This window comes from Myotis brandtii, unplaced genomic scaffold, assembly GCF_000412655.1.
Source record: "Myotis brandtii unplaced genomic scaffold, ASM41265v1 scaffold152, whole genome shotgun sequence".
Taxonomy (NCBI): Eukaryota; Metazoa; Chordata; class Mammalia; order Chiroptera; family Vespertilionidae; genus Myotis; species Myotis brandtii.
The window spans coordinates 551,885-564,437 of record NW_005355502.1 but is presented as its reverse complement, the minus strand read 5'-3'; the positions used below and the strand labels follow the sequence as shown (position 1 = coordinate 564,437).

General features: G+C 44.9%; 1 pseudogene; it reads left to right on the top strand.

Annotated features, from left to right (window-relative positions):
- Positions 1-12,274, top strand: part of LOC102240079 — a 93,539-nt pseudogene extending 81,265 nt beyond the window's left edge.
- The last annotated feature ends 279 nt before the right edge of the window (positions 12,275-12,553 follow it).

Below are 12,553 nucleotides of genomic sequence, written 5' to 3'. Positions count from 1 at the left end.
AAAGAGAACAACAGAAAAGCCAAAAGTAAGTAGAAGGAAGGAAATAATAAAGATCAGAGCAGAAATAAATGACAGAAACTAAAAATCAATACAAAAGATCAACAAAACCAAGAGCTGATTGTCTGAAAAGATAAACAAGATTGAAGAACCTCTAGCCAGACTCATCAAGAAACAAAGAGAGAGAACCCATATAAACAAAACCAGAAACAAAAAAGTTGAAGTAACTGACACATGGAAGTACAAAACATTGTAAAAACATACTATCAAAGACTGTATTCCAACAAACTGGACAACCTGAACAAAATGGACATATTCCTAGAAAAATATAATCTTCCAAAAGTCAATCAGGAAGAATCAGAAAACCTGAATAGCCCAATAACTACTGATGAAATTGAAGCAGTAATTTAAAAAAAACTCCCAGCAAACAAAAGCCTTGTTACCAAACATTCAAAGAGTTAACACCTATTTTCCTCACACTATTTCAAAAAAAATTGAAGAGGAAGGAAGACTTCCAAGCTCTTTCTATGAGGCCAGGATTACCCTAATTCTGAAACAAGTTAAAAACACAAAGAAAGAAAATTATAGTCCAATATCCCTGATGAACATAGATGCTAAAATCCTCAAAAAATATTAGGAAATCGTATCCAGCAATACATACACCATAACCAAAGGAGATTTATTCTGGGGATGCAAGGATGGTATAATATTATCAAATCAATAAACAGATTGCAAGACAAAAATTACATGATCATATCAATTACTACAGAAAAGGCATTTGACAAAATCCAACACCCTTTTTTATAAAAACGTTAGCAAATTGGGAATACAAGCATCATACCTCAACATAATAAGGGCCATATATAACAAACCTACAGCCAACATCATATTCAATGGGCAAAACCTAAAACCATTTCCCCTAAGAACAGGAACAAGACAGGGATGTCCACTTTCACCACTATTATTTAATACTAGAGGCCTCGCACGCACAAAACCGTGTGCGAGTAGCTCGCTTCTGCTTGCCTCAGCTGGCCGCCCAGCCCATCGCCGCTCGTAGCCCTCTGCCACTCATAGCCCTCCGCTGCTCCTGTAGCTCTCCACACTAGTAGCTTGTGCCCCACCCTTCCCACTGCCAACGCTGCTATTCATTTGGTCGTGATGGCGTTACAGCATTATGGCCACAGCCTTTTATTAATATAGATAGTACTGGAAATCCTAGCCTTAGCAATCAGATAAGAAGAAAAAAAAAAGGCATCCAAATAGGAAAGGAGGAAAAAAAACTGTCATTATTCACAAATGACATGATATTGTATGTATAGTAGAAAACCCTAAAGAATCCATCAAAAAACTTCTAGATTTAATAAATGAAATTGGCAACATAGCAAGATACAAAATTAACACCCAGAAATTGATGGCATTCTTATACACCAATAATGAACTCTCAGAAAGAGAAATTAAAAAAACAATCCCATTTACCATGGTAACAAAAAAATTGAGATACTTAGCAATAAACTTAACCAAAAAGATAAAAGACCTGTACTAGGAAAACTACAGGATGTTGAGAAAAGACATAGAGGAAGATATAAACAAGTAGAAGAAAATACCATGTTCATGGATTGGTAGAGTTAACATAATAAAAATGTCCATATGACCATAAGCAATCTATAAATTCAATGCAATCCCTATTAAAATACCAAGGGCATATTTCACAGATCTAGAACAAACTCTCAAAAATGTATATGGAACCAAAATGATTCCAAATAGCCACAGCAATCTTGAGAAAGAACAAAGTTGGAGGGATCACCATACCAGATATCAAATTTTAATACAAAGCCACCATAATCAAAACAGCCTGGTACTGGCACAAGCACAGGCATATAGATCAATGGAACAGAACAGAGACCCCAGAAATCGACCCAAGCCATTATACTCAATTAATAGTTAACAAAGGAGGCAAGAGCGTACAATGGAGTAAGGACAGTCTCTTTAATAAATGGTGCTGGGAAAACTGGTCAGGTACAAGCAAATAAATGAAACTAGATCACCAACTCACACCACACACAAGAATAAACTCAAAATGGATAAAAGACTTCAATGTAACTCATGAAACTATAAAAAAAAACATTAGAAGAAATCACAGGCAGCAAAATCTCAGACATCTCTCATAGCAATATGTTTATGGATACATCTCCTTGGGCAAAGAAAACTAAGGAGAAAATAAACAAATGGGACTACATCAAAATAAAAGCTTCTGCCCAGAAAAATAAACCATCAACAAATGAAAAGGGAGCCCACTGTAAGAGAATATATTTGGCAATGATATATCCAATAAGGGGTTCATTTCCAAAATATATAGGGAACTCATACAACTTAACAAAAGAAAGACAAACAATCCAATTAAAAAATGGACAAAGGACCTATATAGACACTTCTCCAAAATGGACATACAGATGGCCAAAAGACATATGAAAAAAATGCTCAAAGTCACTAATCTTCTGAGAGATGCAAATTAAAATTACAATGAAGTATCACCTCACACCTGTCAGAATGGCTATCAACAAATCACAAATGACAAGCACTGGAGAGTATGTTTTAAAAAGGGAGCCCTCGTGCACTGCTGGTGGGAATGCAGACAGGTGCAGCCACTGTGGAAAACAGTATGGAGTTTTCTCAAAACATTAAAAATGGAACTGCCGTTTAACTCAGTGATCCACTTCTAAGAATAGATCCTAAGAAACCTGAAACACCAATCAGAAAGGATATATGCACCCCTATAGCAGTGCAATTTACAATAGCTAAGATCTGGGAAATAGCCTACATGGCCATTAGCAGATGAGTGAATAAAAAAGCTGTGCTACATTTATACAATGGAATACTAAGAAGTTATAAAAAAAAACACAAGAACTCTTACCATTTGCAACAGCATGAATGGACCTGGAGAATATTTTTTTAAATATATTTTATTGATTTTTTTACAGAGAGGAAGGGAGAGGGATAGAGAGTTAGAAACATCGATGAGAGAGAAACATCGATCAGCTCCCTTTTGCACACCCCCTACTGGGGATGTGCCCACAACCAAGGTACACACCCTTGACTGGAATCAAACCTGGGACCTTTCAGTCCATAGGCTGACGTTCTATCCACTGAGACAAACCAGTTAGGGCAGACCTGGAAAATATTACACTAAACAAAATAAGCCAGTCAGAGAAAAATAAGTATCACATGATTCCCACTCATATGTGGAATATAATGAACAAAATAAACTGATGAATAAAATAGAAACATAGATTCAGGGAACAAACTCATGAATTTCAGAGGAAAGGCTAGAGTGGGGGGTTGGGAGAGAAGTGATTAACCAGGGAACTTACATGCAAATATGCATAGTCCATGGACACAGATATTAGAGTGGTGAAGGCCTGAGAGGGACATGTATTGGGTGGGGGAGGTCAATGGGGAAAAACACAAACAAACAAAATGGAATACTTTCATCAATAAAGACAAATTTTAAGATAATAATAAAATTTAAAAATAAGACCTTTATTCTGTTGAGCTATGTTCCCTCTATTCCCATAAAAAGTTTTTTTTTTCCATAAATGGCTGCTGGATTTTATCAAATGCATTTTCTGCATCTATTGTTATGATCATGTAGTTTGTGTCCTTCATTTTATGTGGTGAATCACGTTTATTGATTTGTGGATATTGTACCAACCTTGCATCCCCAGAATAAATCCCACCTGATCATCATCTATGATCATTTTAATGTTTTGCTGGATTTGGTTTGCTAATATTTTGTTAAGGATTTTAGCATATATGTTCATCAGGGATATTGGCCTGTAATATTTTTCTTTGTAGTGTCTTTATCTGGTTTTGGAATTAGGATATTGCTGGGCTCGTTAAAATGAGCTTAGGAGTCTTTGATCTTCTTGAATTTTTTGGAGTAGTTTGATAAGGATACATGTTAGCTCTTCTTTGAATGATTGGTAGAATTCACCTGTGATGCCATCCAGTCGAGAACTTTTGTTTGTTGGTAGTTTTGTGATTACTGGTTCAATTTCATTAATTGTAATCTGTTTATTCATATTCTCTGATTATTCCTGATTTGGTTTCCAAAGATTGTATTTGCAACGAATGTATCTATTTCATCCAGATTGTTCAATTTATTGGCATATAATTGTTCATAAAGTAGTTTTTGCTTTTCATTACTTTGCATATTTAATGCCACTCCCTTCTGGCCTAAAATGTTTTTGTTGAGAAATCAGCTGACAATCTTATGGGAGCTCCCTTGTAGGCAACTAACTGTCTTTCTCTTGCAGCTCTCAAGCTTTCTCTCTTTGTCTTTATCCTTTGCCATTTTAATTATGATGTGTCTTGTGGGCTTCTTTGGGTCCATCCTGTTTGAAACTCTCTGCACTCCCTGGACTTGTGTGTCTTTCTCCTTCACCAAGTTAGGGAAGTTTCAGTCATTATTTTTACAACTAGGTTCTTGATACCTTGCTCTCTCTCTTCTCCTTCTGGTACCCCTAAGATGTAGATGTTGTTATGCTTCATGTTGTCCCACAGGTCCCTTAAATTCTCTTCATTTTGTAATACTCTTTCTGCTCTGATTGGGTGGTTTTTTCTACTTTGTCTTTTAAAACACTGACTTGATCCTCTGCTTCATTCAACCTATTGTTTATTCCTTCCAGTGTATTCTTTTTAAAAAAAATATTGTTTTATTGATTTCATAGAGGAAAGGAGAGGGAGAGATAGAAACATCAATGATGAGAGAGAATCATTTATTGGCTGCCTCCTGCATGCCCCACACTGGGGATTGAGCCCACAACCCAGGCATGTGCCCTGACCAGGAATCAAACCGTGACCTCCTGGTTCAGGAGTCGATGCTCAACCACTGAGCCACTCTGGCCAGGCCTTTCAGTGTATTTTTTATTTCAGATATGCCATTCTTCATTTCAGACTGGTTGTTTTTCATGGTTCTATGTTTTTGTTGTTGTTGTTGTTTTCCCATGCTTTTGAGCATCCTTATAATCATTATTTTGAACTCTATATCTGATAAATTGCTTACCTCCATTTCATTTAGCTCTTCTTCTGGATAATTTTATTCTTTCATTTGGGGACTGTTTCTTTGTCTCTCCATTGTTGCTGCATCTTTGTGTTTGTTCCTATGTATTTGGTAGATCTGCTATGATTCCCAGACTTGTAGAGTGGTTGTATGTAGTAATGGGACCCAGTGGTGCGGTCTCCTTGATCACTTGAGCTGGGTGCTCTAGGAATGTCCCCTGTGTAGCTTATGTGGGCCCTCTTGTTGTAGTTGAGTCTTGATTGCTTTTGGCCCCTTTGTGCATGGGATCAATCCTCACAGTGACTGACAGTGAGACTCACCCCCTACCACAATGTGTGAGCTGCTGTGCAGGTGCTGACCACATGGAGCAGAATTTGTCCAACAGGGTTTAGTGTCTGCCAAGATCTCCCTTTGGATTTTCTTCTTGTGAAGCTTATTGGACCCTACTCTGTAGTTGTCTGAAGGTGGCCACTGGGTGTATTGATTCTTGGCCTCTTGGGATGGACTCTGGTGCAGGCCAGTGTCAGATGCTGCCTATGACTGGCCCTGGCAACCTGTTTGGAGTTATTGGCAATCCAATGTTTGTGGCTGCCTATGCTGGGTCTGGGTGCATGTGGAAAGGACCAAGCTGTGCACCAAGGCCGGCTTTTACCAGCACCCAGACTGGGGGCAGGTCAGCAAATGTCCCAAAGATCCCAGATATCAGCATCCACTGCCAGCTTCCTGTTAGCCTCAGTTACTGAAGCAGCCCCTGGCTGTACTCCTTAGCAGGGCACAAGCTCTGCAGAGTGGGGCAAGAGGTATTCCAGAGTGTGGGACTGTTGCTTTTCCCCAGACTGATGCCCCAAGAGGGGAATACTCTACCCAAGAAAGATGGTGCCTGCATTATGAAGCAATGACTCAGCACAGGGATCCTGGAAGCTGACCTCTCAGCTCTCCCTAGAGCCACCAACCCCAGACTCTCCTCACACACCTCTAGTCCACCCTACCCTACCTCTACTGGAGCCCAGGGTGAGTGGCAATGAATGGAATTTTGTGAGTTGGCCCTTTAAGAGGGCACCTGTGTCTCTCCCTAGTGGACAGAAACCCCGCTGCTTTTCACAGCCAGATGTTATGTGGGCACCTTCTCCTGGCTTGGTTGGGTGCACTGGGCTGGGGAGCCCAGCCTAAGTTTGAAACCCCACAGTTCTCATGGGGAAACCCCGCAGCTGAGCTATCCCTCTGCCACTCAGCCTTCACCGGTGGGTGCAGAGCCAGCCCTCTGCGCCTCGGCCCTGCCTACCAGTGTCGATGCGCTCACCTCTCGTTGGTGACATCAGGTGGAGGGGCCAGGATGAGGGTGCGATTGCATGCACTAACTATAAAGTGTGTCAAAGATTACACAGGCTAATGGGTAACTAGAAGAATGGCTACATGTATGTTTAAGCCAGGAGACATTAATAGCAGAATCTAGGTATTGGGTATATGAGTTTTCACTGTAAAATTCTTCCCATTCACATATCCTTGAAAATTCTCATGGTAGAGACAGGAAGGAACATCTTGTGTCATGTGGCTTGAACCTGTAGGTTACTGCGCATTGTCGAAGCCAAGCCCTCCTGGCGGTGCGGTTCCTCAGGAGCCCAGCCTGGGAGCTGGAGCTGGCGGAGTGGCCCTGCATCCTCCCCGCGCTGGCCTCCGTGACCTTGGCAGTGCTGCTGGAGCTTCATCAGCTCTTGTTTGCCCTCCTGTAAACACTGCAGCGCTGTGTCTCTGCTGTTTGTTCCACTCCACATGCGTGGCCCGTGGCAGAGGGCGTTTGGTGAGCTGTGAGGGCTCATCCCCCTCCCTGTAACCTGCCTCTCCCTGACACAGACTCCTTTTCTACACCAACTACCACACGGTATTTTTGACATAAAATATAAAACCCAGGGGTTAGGGGGAGGGAGGAAGAGGCGGGCACAGAGGAGTCTGAGGGCAGTGGAAATACTCTTTGCGATGCTCTAATGGAGAACCGGTGTCTGTGTCCAGCGTCAGGAGGTGAGCTGTGCTCTGCAGGTGAGCTGAGTCCGTAGGTCCATGGGCTGGGACGTTCCCTCTGCCGGTGCTGATGGCGGGAGGCCGCGCGTGTGGGGGGAAGAGGGAACCAGAGAGGCCTCTGCTCAGTTTTGCTGTGAATCTAACCTGTTCTAAAGAATAAACTTTATTTTTAAAGTAAGTAAACTGTATCATTAAAGTGACAAACTCCACGATAGAGCTCTCACTCGGACTAGTAAGCGCCTCTGGTGGCTGCACTCAGCCTGCAATGCTATCCCTCCCTCCGTCCCCAAGGACCAGGCTGCCTGGGGCCATGGCTGCCTCCTCCAGACTACTGTGGTCTAAGCATCGCTGGCAGCTCCTCTTGGCCCATCCCTGACCCAGGAGTCCCGTGGCCATTGCGTGCACTCTGGGTTGAGCTGTCCCGGGAGTCGCCTGGCCCGCAGAGAGCCTGTGGGACTTACTGAGCTGACTGTGCGTCCACAGGCCGGTCGGTCTCTGAGAACCTGCTTACCATGCGGTGAATCCCAAGCAAAGCAGAGCCCATGGAGGGAGAGGGACGGCGACCTTTGCCCCTGCGCCCAGGGGACCTAAACAAAGTCCTGCAGACGAAGGTACTTCTTGTTATGCCCAGATTTCAAGATCCCCAATAGACCATCAGGGAGCCAGCCAAGTCCGATGCAAAAGCAGAGAGTCCTTTATTATTATTACAGACCCGGGTCTGGCTCCCAGCCTCTTCCGATGCAACGGCAAGAGGAGAGAGCGATGACCGTGGGAAAAAATGGGGTTTTAATAGGGGGGTGGAGTGAGGGGAGGAGAGATGACCGTGGGCCCTGCCGATTGGCCAGGCGCAAGTTGGGTCTTGTTACACAGGCTATGGCGTGCATGTCCTTTGATTGTCATTGGTCAGTTAAAGAAATCCCGGGCGTGGCCAGCAGAGGCCTGGGCCTCCGGGAAGAAGGTACCTTCCTGAGCACATGGCTACTGCCCCAACATGGAGGATACGGGGCAAGATGGAGGGCATAGCCCTCGCCCTTTCACTTCTCAGCCATGGACGTCACCACGTTCCTTTAGAAACGAAGCCCCTGTGGGCTGCTCCCTGTCAGTGCCCATAAGGACCTGGTGAAGGCAGGACCGGGCTGAGCCTGCACTCACCTGCGCATTGGCTCACGGGCTTCCTACTGACCCTGCCATTAGGTCACGTCCTGGCGGAGCCGCAGAGCAAGGACACTTACCTGCCCGCGAGTGGTCTGCTCCACGAAGGGCCATGGCACGTGTGGAGTGTGTGGGAAGGGGCTCCTGTGCCAGGGGGTGCGGGACAGGCAGGTGGGGAAGGCCTACCTAGAAGGAGGTGGCCCTTAGAGGACGATAGAAAAGTGAGGAGAAGCCACAGGAGACAAGTTACACTCCAGAGAGGCGGAGCCGCAGGTGGGCAGAGAGGTCCCAGGGTGCTCCATGCTCCCTCCACAGCCCGCCTGCCCGGGGGTCCAGAGCAACTCAGTCCTAAACCTGTGTCCTCCCTCCCCACCCACCTGTCTATCCAATCCCCTATGTCAACTATCCCTCTATCCCTTTGTCTCCATTTTTCTGTTCCACTCAGTTTCTTTATTTCTCTCTCTCCCTTCCTCTCTCTCTCTCCCTCTCCCTCTATGCACTCTCTCCCTCCCTCTCCCCACTCCCTCTATTCTCTCTCTCTCTCTCTCTCCTTCCTCCCTCTATGCACTCTCTCTCCTAACTTCTGGGGTACAGCCCACTCCGTTAGTTCCACCCTAACCCAAGCCACCATCACTTCTCATGTGTCCAACTCAATAACCTCATCACTTATCTTCCCACCTCCATTCTTGCCTCCCCGATCAATCCTCTGCCTCCCACAAAGCAAATGTCTTCAAATGAACATCACATCATGGTGCTTCCCTGCTTAAAACCGGGGGTCAAGACAACACTGGCCACAGCCTGTGGAAGCCTCCCTTCTCTCCTGTTGCCTCCAGCTCCATGTGCTCACCCACTGGCCGCACTCAGCCTGCCTGGCCATCTGGTTCTTCAAAGAATCCTTTCCCTCCCATCCCAGGACCTTTGCACTTGCTCTTTTCTCTCCCTGGGATGCTGCCCTCACCCCCAGTCGCACATACATTCACCTCATTAACCTTTATCATTCTCTGCCTCTTCTCTGTGGTTCAAATATCACGTCCTCAGAAAAGCCTCCCCTGATTGCCAGGCCGCAGAGCTCTAGTACCCACCTGGTAGCACACACAGTTCCACAGTATTACTGACTGTTCCCTAGGCTGCACTCTACATCCGTGACTGTTCTGTAATGCCAGTTTGTAAGTCTCAATCCTTCTCCTTCACCAAGTCCCCTAACCCCTCCCACCAGTCTGTTCTCTATATCTATGAGTCTGGTTTTGTTTTGTTTGTTCATTTATTTTCTTTAGATTTCTTTAGTGAAATCATATGGTATTTGGTATTGTCTTTCTCTGACTGACTTATTTAATTTAGCATAATACCCACTAGGTCAGCAGTTCTCAACCTGTGGGTCACGACCCTTTTGGGGGCCGAATGACCCTTTCACAGGGGTCACCTAAGACCATCGGAAAACACATATATAATTACATATTGTTTTTGTGATTAATCACTATGCTTTAATTATGTTTAATTTGTAACAATGAAATTGGGGGTCACCACAACATGAGGAACTGAATTAAAGGGTCGCGGCATTAGGAAGGTTGAGAGCCACTGCTCTAGGTCCACCCATGTTGTTGCAAATCTTACTACATTTCATTATTTTTATGACTGAGTAATATTCCATGGTGTAAATGTCCCACAGCTTTTTTATCTACTTGTCTAATGATGGGCACTTGGGCTGTTTTCATACCTCGGCTATTGTAAATTGCTCTACAATGAACACATGGGTGCATATATTCTTTTGAATTCGTGTTTTTATGTTTCTTTGGAAATATACCCCAAAGTGGAATTGCTGGATCATAAGGCAGTTCCATTTTTAATATTTTGAGGAAACTCCATACTGCTTTCCACAGTGGCTGCACCAGTCTGCATTCCCACCAGCAGTGCATGAGGGTTCCCTTTTCTCCATATCCTCACCAGCACTTTTCTGTTGATTTGTTGATGATAGCCATTCTGACAAGTGTGAGGTGATATCTTAATGTGGTTTTAATTTGTCTTTGATGAATAGTGATGTTGTACATCTTTTCATATGTCTCTTGGCTGTCTGTATGTCATCTTTGGAGAAGTGTCTATTTGGGTCCTTTGCCTATTTTTTAATTGGATTGTTGGTTGGTTGGTTGGTGTTAAGTTGTATGCATTCTTTACAAATTTTGGATCTTAACCCCTTATCAGATGTGTCATTGACAAATATCTTTCCCATTTAGAAGGATTTCTTTTCATTTTGTTGATGGTTTCCTTTGCTGTGCAAAGTCTTTTTTGATGAATGTTTATTTTTTATTTTGTTTCTGTAGCCCAAGGAAATACAGTAGAATAAATATAACTGAGAGAAATGCCAGAGAGTTTACTGACTGTTTCTTTCTTGGAGTTATGGTTTTGGGTCTAACATTTAAGTCTTTAATCCATTTTGAGTTTATTCTTGTGTATGGTGTAAGAATGTGGTTTTGTTTCTTTTTTTTTTCTTTTTTTGCAAATATCTGTCCAGTTTTCCCAAAAACATTTATTTAAGAGACTGTTTTTCCTCATTGTATGATGTTGCCTCTTTTGTCAATATTAATTGACCATCTGTGTGTGGGCTGATTTGGGGGCTCTATCCTGCTCCATTGATCTGTGGGTTTGTTTTATGCCAGTGCCATGATGTTTTGATTCCTATGGCCTTGTAATGCAGTTTGACATCAGTAGTGTGATGCCTCCAACTTTGTTCTTCTTTTTCAAGATTGCTGAGACTATTGGGGGTCTTTTGTAGTTCCATATAAATTTTTGGAATATTTGTTCTAGATCTGTGAAATACACATTGGTATTTTGATAGGATTTGCATCAAATTTATAGATTGTTTTGGGTAGTATGGACAATTAAATCATGTTAATTCTTCCAATCTATGGCATAGTATATGCTTCCATTTATTTGTATCTTCTTCAATTTCTCTCTTCAGTGTGTTATAATTTCCTGAATACAGGTCCTTTATCTCCTTGGTTAAATGTATCCCTAGGTGTGGTTTCTATGCAATTGTAAATGGGAGAGAGCATATCCTATATAATAAAAGCCCAGTGGCTGAAACGGCAGAATGATCAGAGACCAGAACCACCAGGCCCCTCACCCGGATGGTCCTGCCCCCCAGCAAGGGATTAGGGGTGATCAGGCAGGCAGGTGAACAGTTAGGGACAAGGAGGCAGGCAAGCGAGTGGTTAGGGGAGATCAGGCAGACAGGCAAGTGGTTAGAGGTGATCAGGTAGGCAGGAGAGTGGTTAGGGGTGATCAGGCAGGCAGGAGAGTGGTTAGGGGTGATCAGGCAGGCAGGCAAGTGGTTGGGGCAATGAGGCAGGCAGGCAGAGCCCTGCAATTGATCGCCTCAAAGAGGGATACTCAGGCCACCCACCACAGCCTGCAGGAGGGACGCTCAGCAGCTGCAATGGGAGGTGCTGGTGGTGGACACTGCAGGGTGGGGCTGGCACCACTGCGGCTCCTGAGTGGGCAAGGTGCCTGCAGCCTGGCCCAGGCCCCGGGGTGGCTGCCTCTGCCCGCAGCTTCAGCAGGGCTGGACTGCCACTCCTCCTGCTCTGATGCCTGGGCAGATCTGGACCCTTCCATGACTGCGGGCTCTCTGCCAGGGCTTGGCCCCCTGACTGGACTCTCCAGCTCAGCTCTGACTGCAGAGGAGCTGAAATACGCTGACATCCACAACATTAGGGCCATGAAAGCCCCTTGCACTTCCTGGAGGTGAAACTGGGCAAGAGGCCTCAACCTGTGAAAAGTGAGCTAGACGAGGAAGAGGAGCGGAGGAAAAGGCGCCGGGAAAAGAACAAAGTGGGGCAGCCCGATGCCGGAACAAGAAGAAGGAGCAGATGGAGTGTCTGCAGGGGAATCTGAGTGGCTGGAGCTCATGAATGCGAAGCTGAACCCCCAGATGGAGGAGCTGAAGCAGGAGTGGCAGCAGCTCACCCTGATGCTCAACCAGCGTCGTCAGGACCTACAGTTAAGACCCCTGACTCAGAAGGCAACCCACTGCTGGGGCAGCTGGAGGAGAAGTGACCATGGCTGGGAGGAGGAGATGAGGAGAGGGAGGAAGAGGAGGGTCCCAGAGGGCTCTTCCTTGCTGTATGCAACACTTTTCAATGAGGCTCAGCACAGCCAGCATCGGCTGGGGTATTTTGTGAAACTCAGATCAGCCACACCAGGGTGATCAGAAACCCAGGCTGGTGAAACCCAGGACCAAGTGCTGAGACCAAAGTAGTCCTGAGGGGGACTGTTCTGCCTGGGGCCAGGCTTGCAGGAGGCAGGACAGAGGCTCTGGGCCAGAGAGACGCCCAA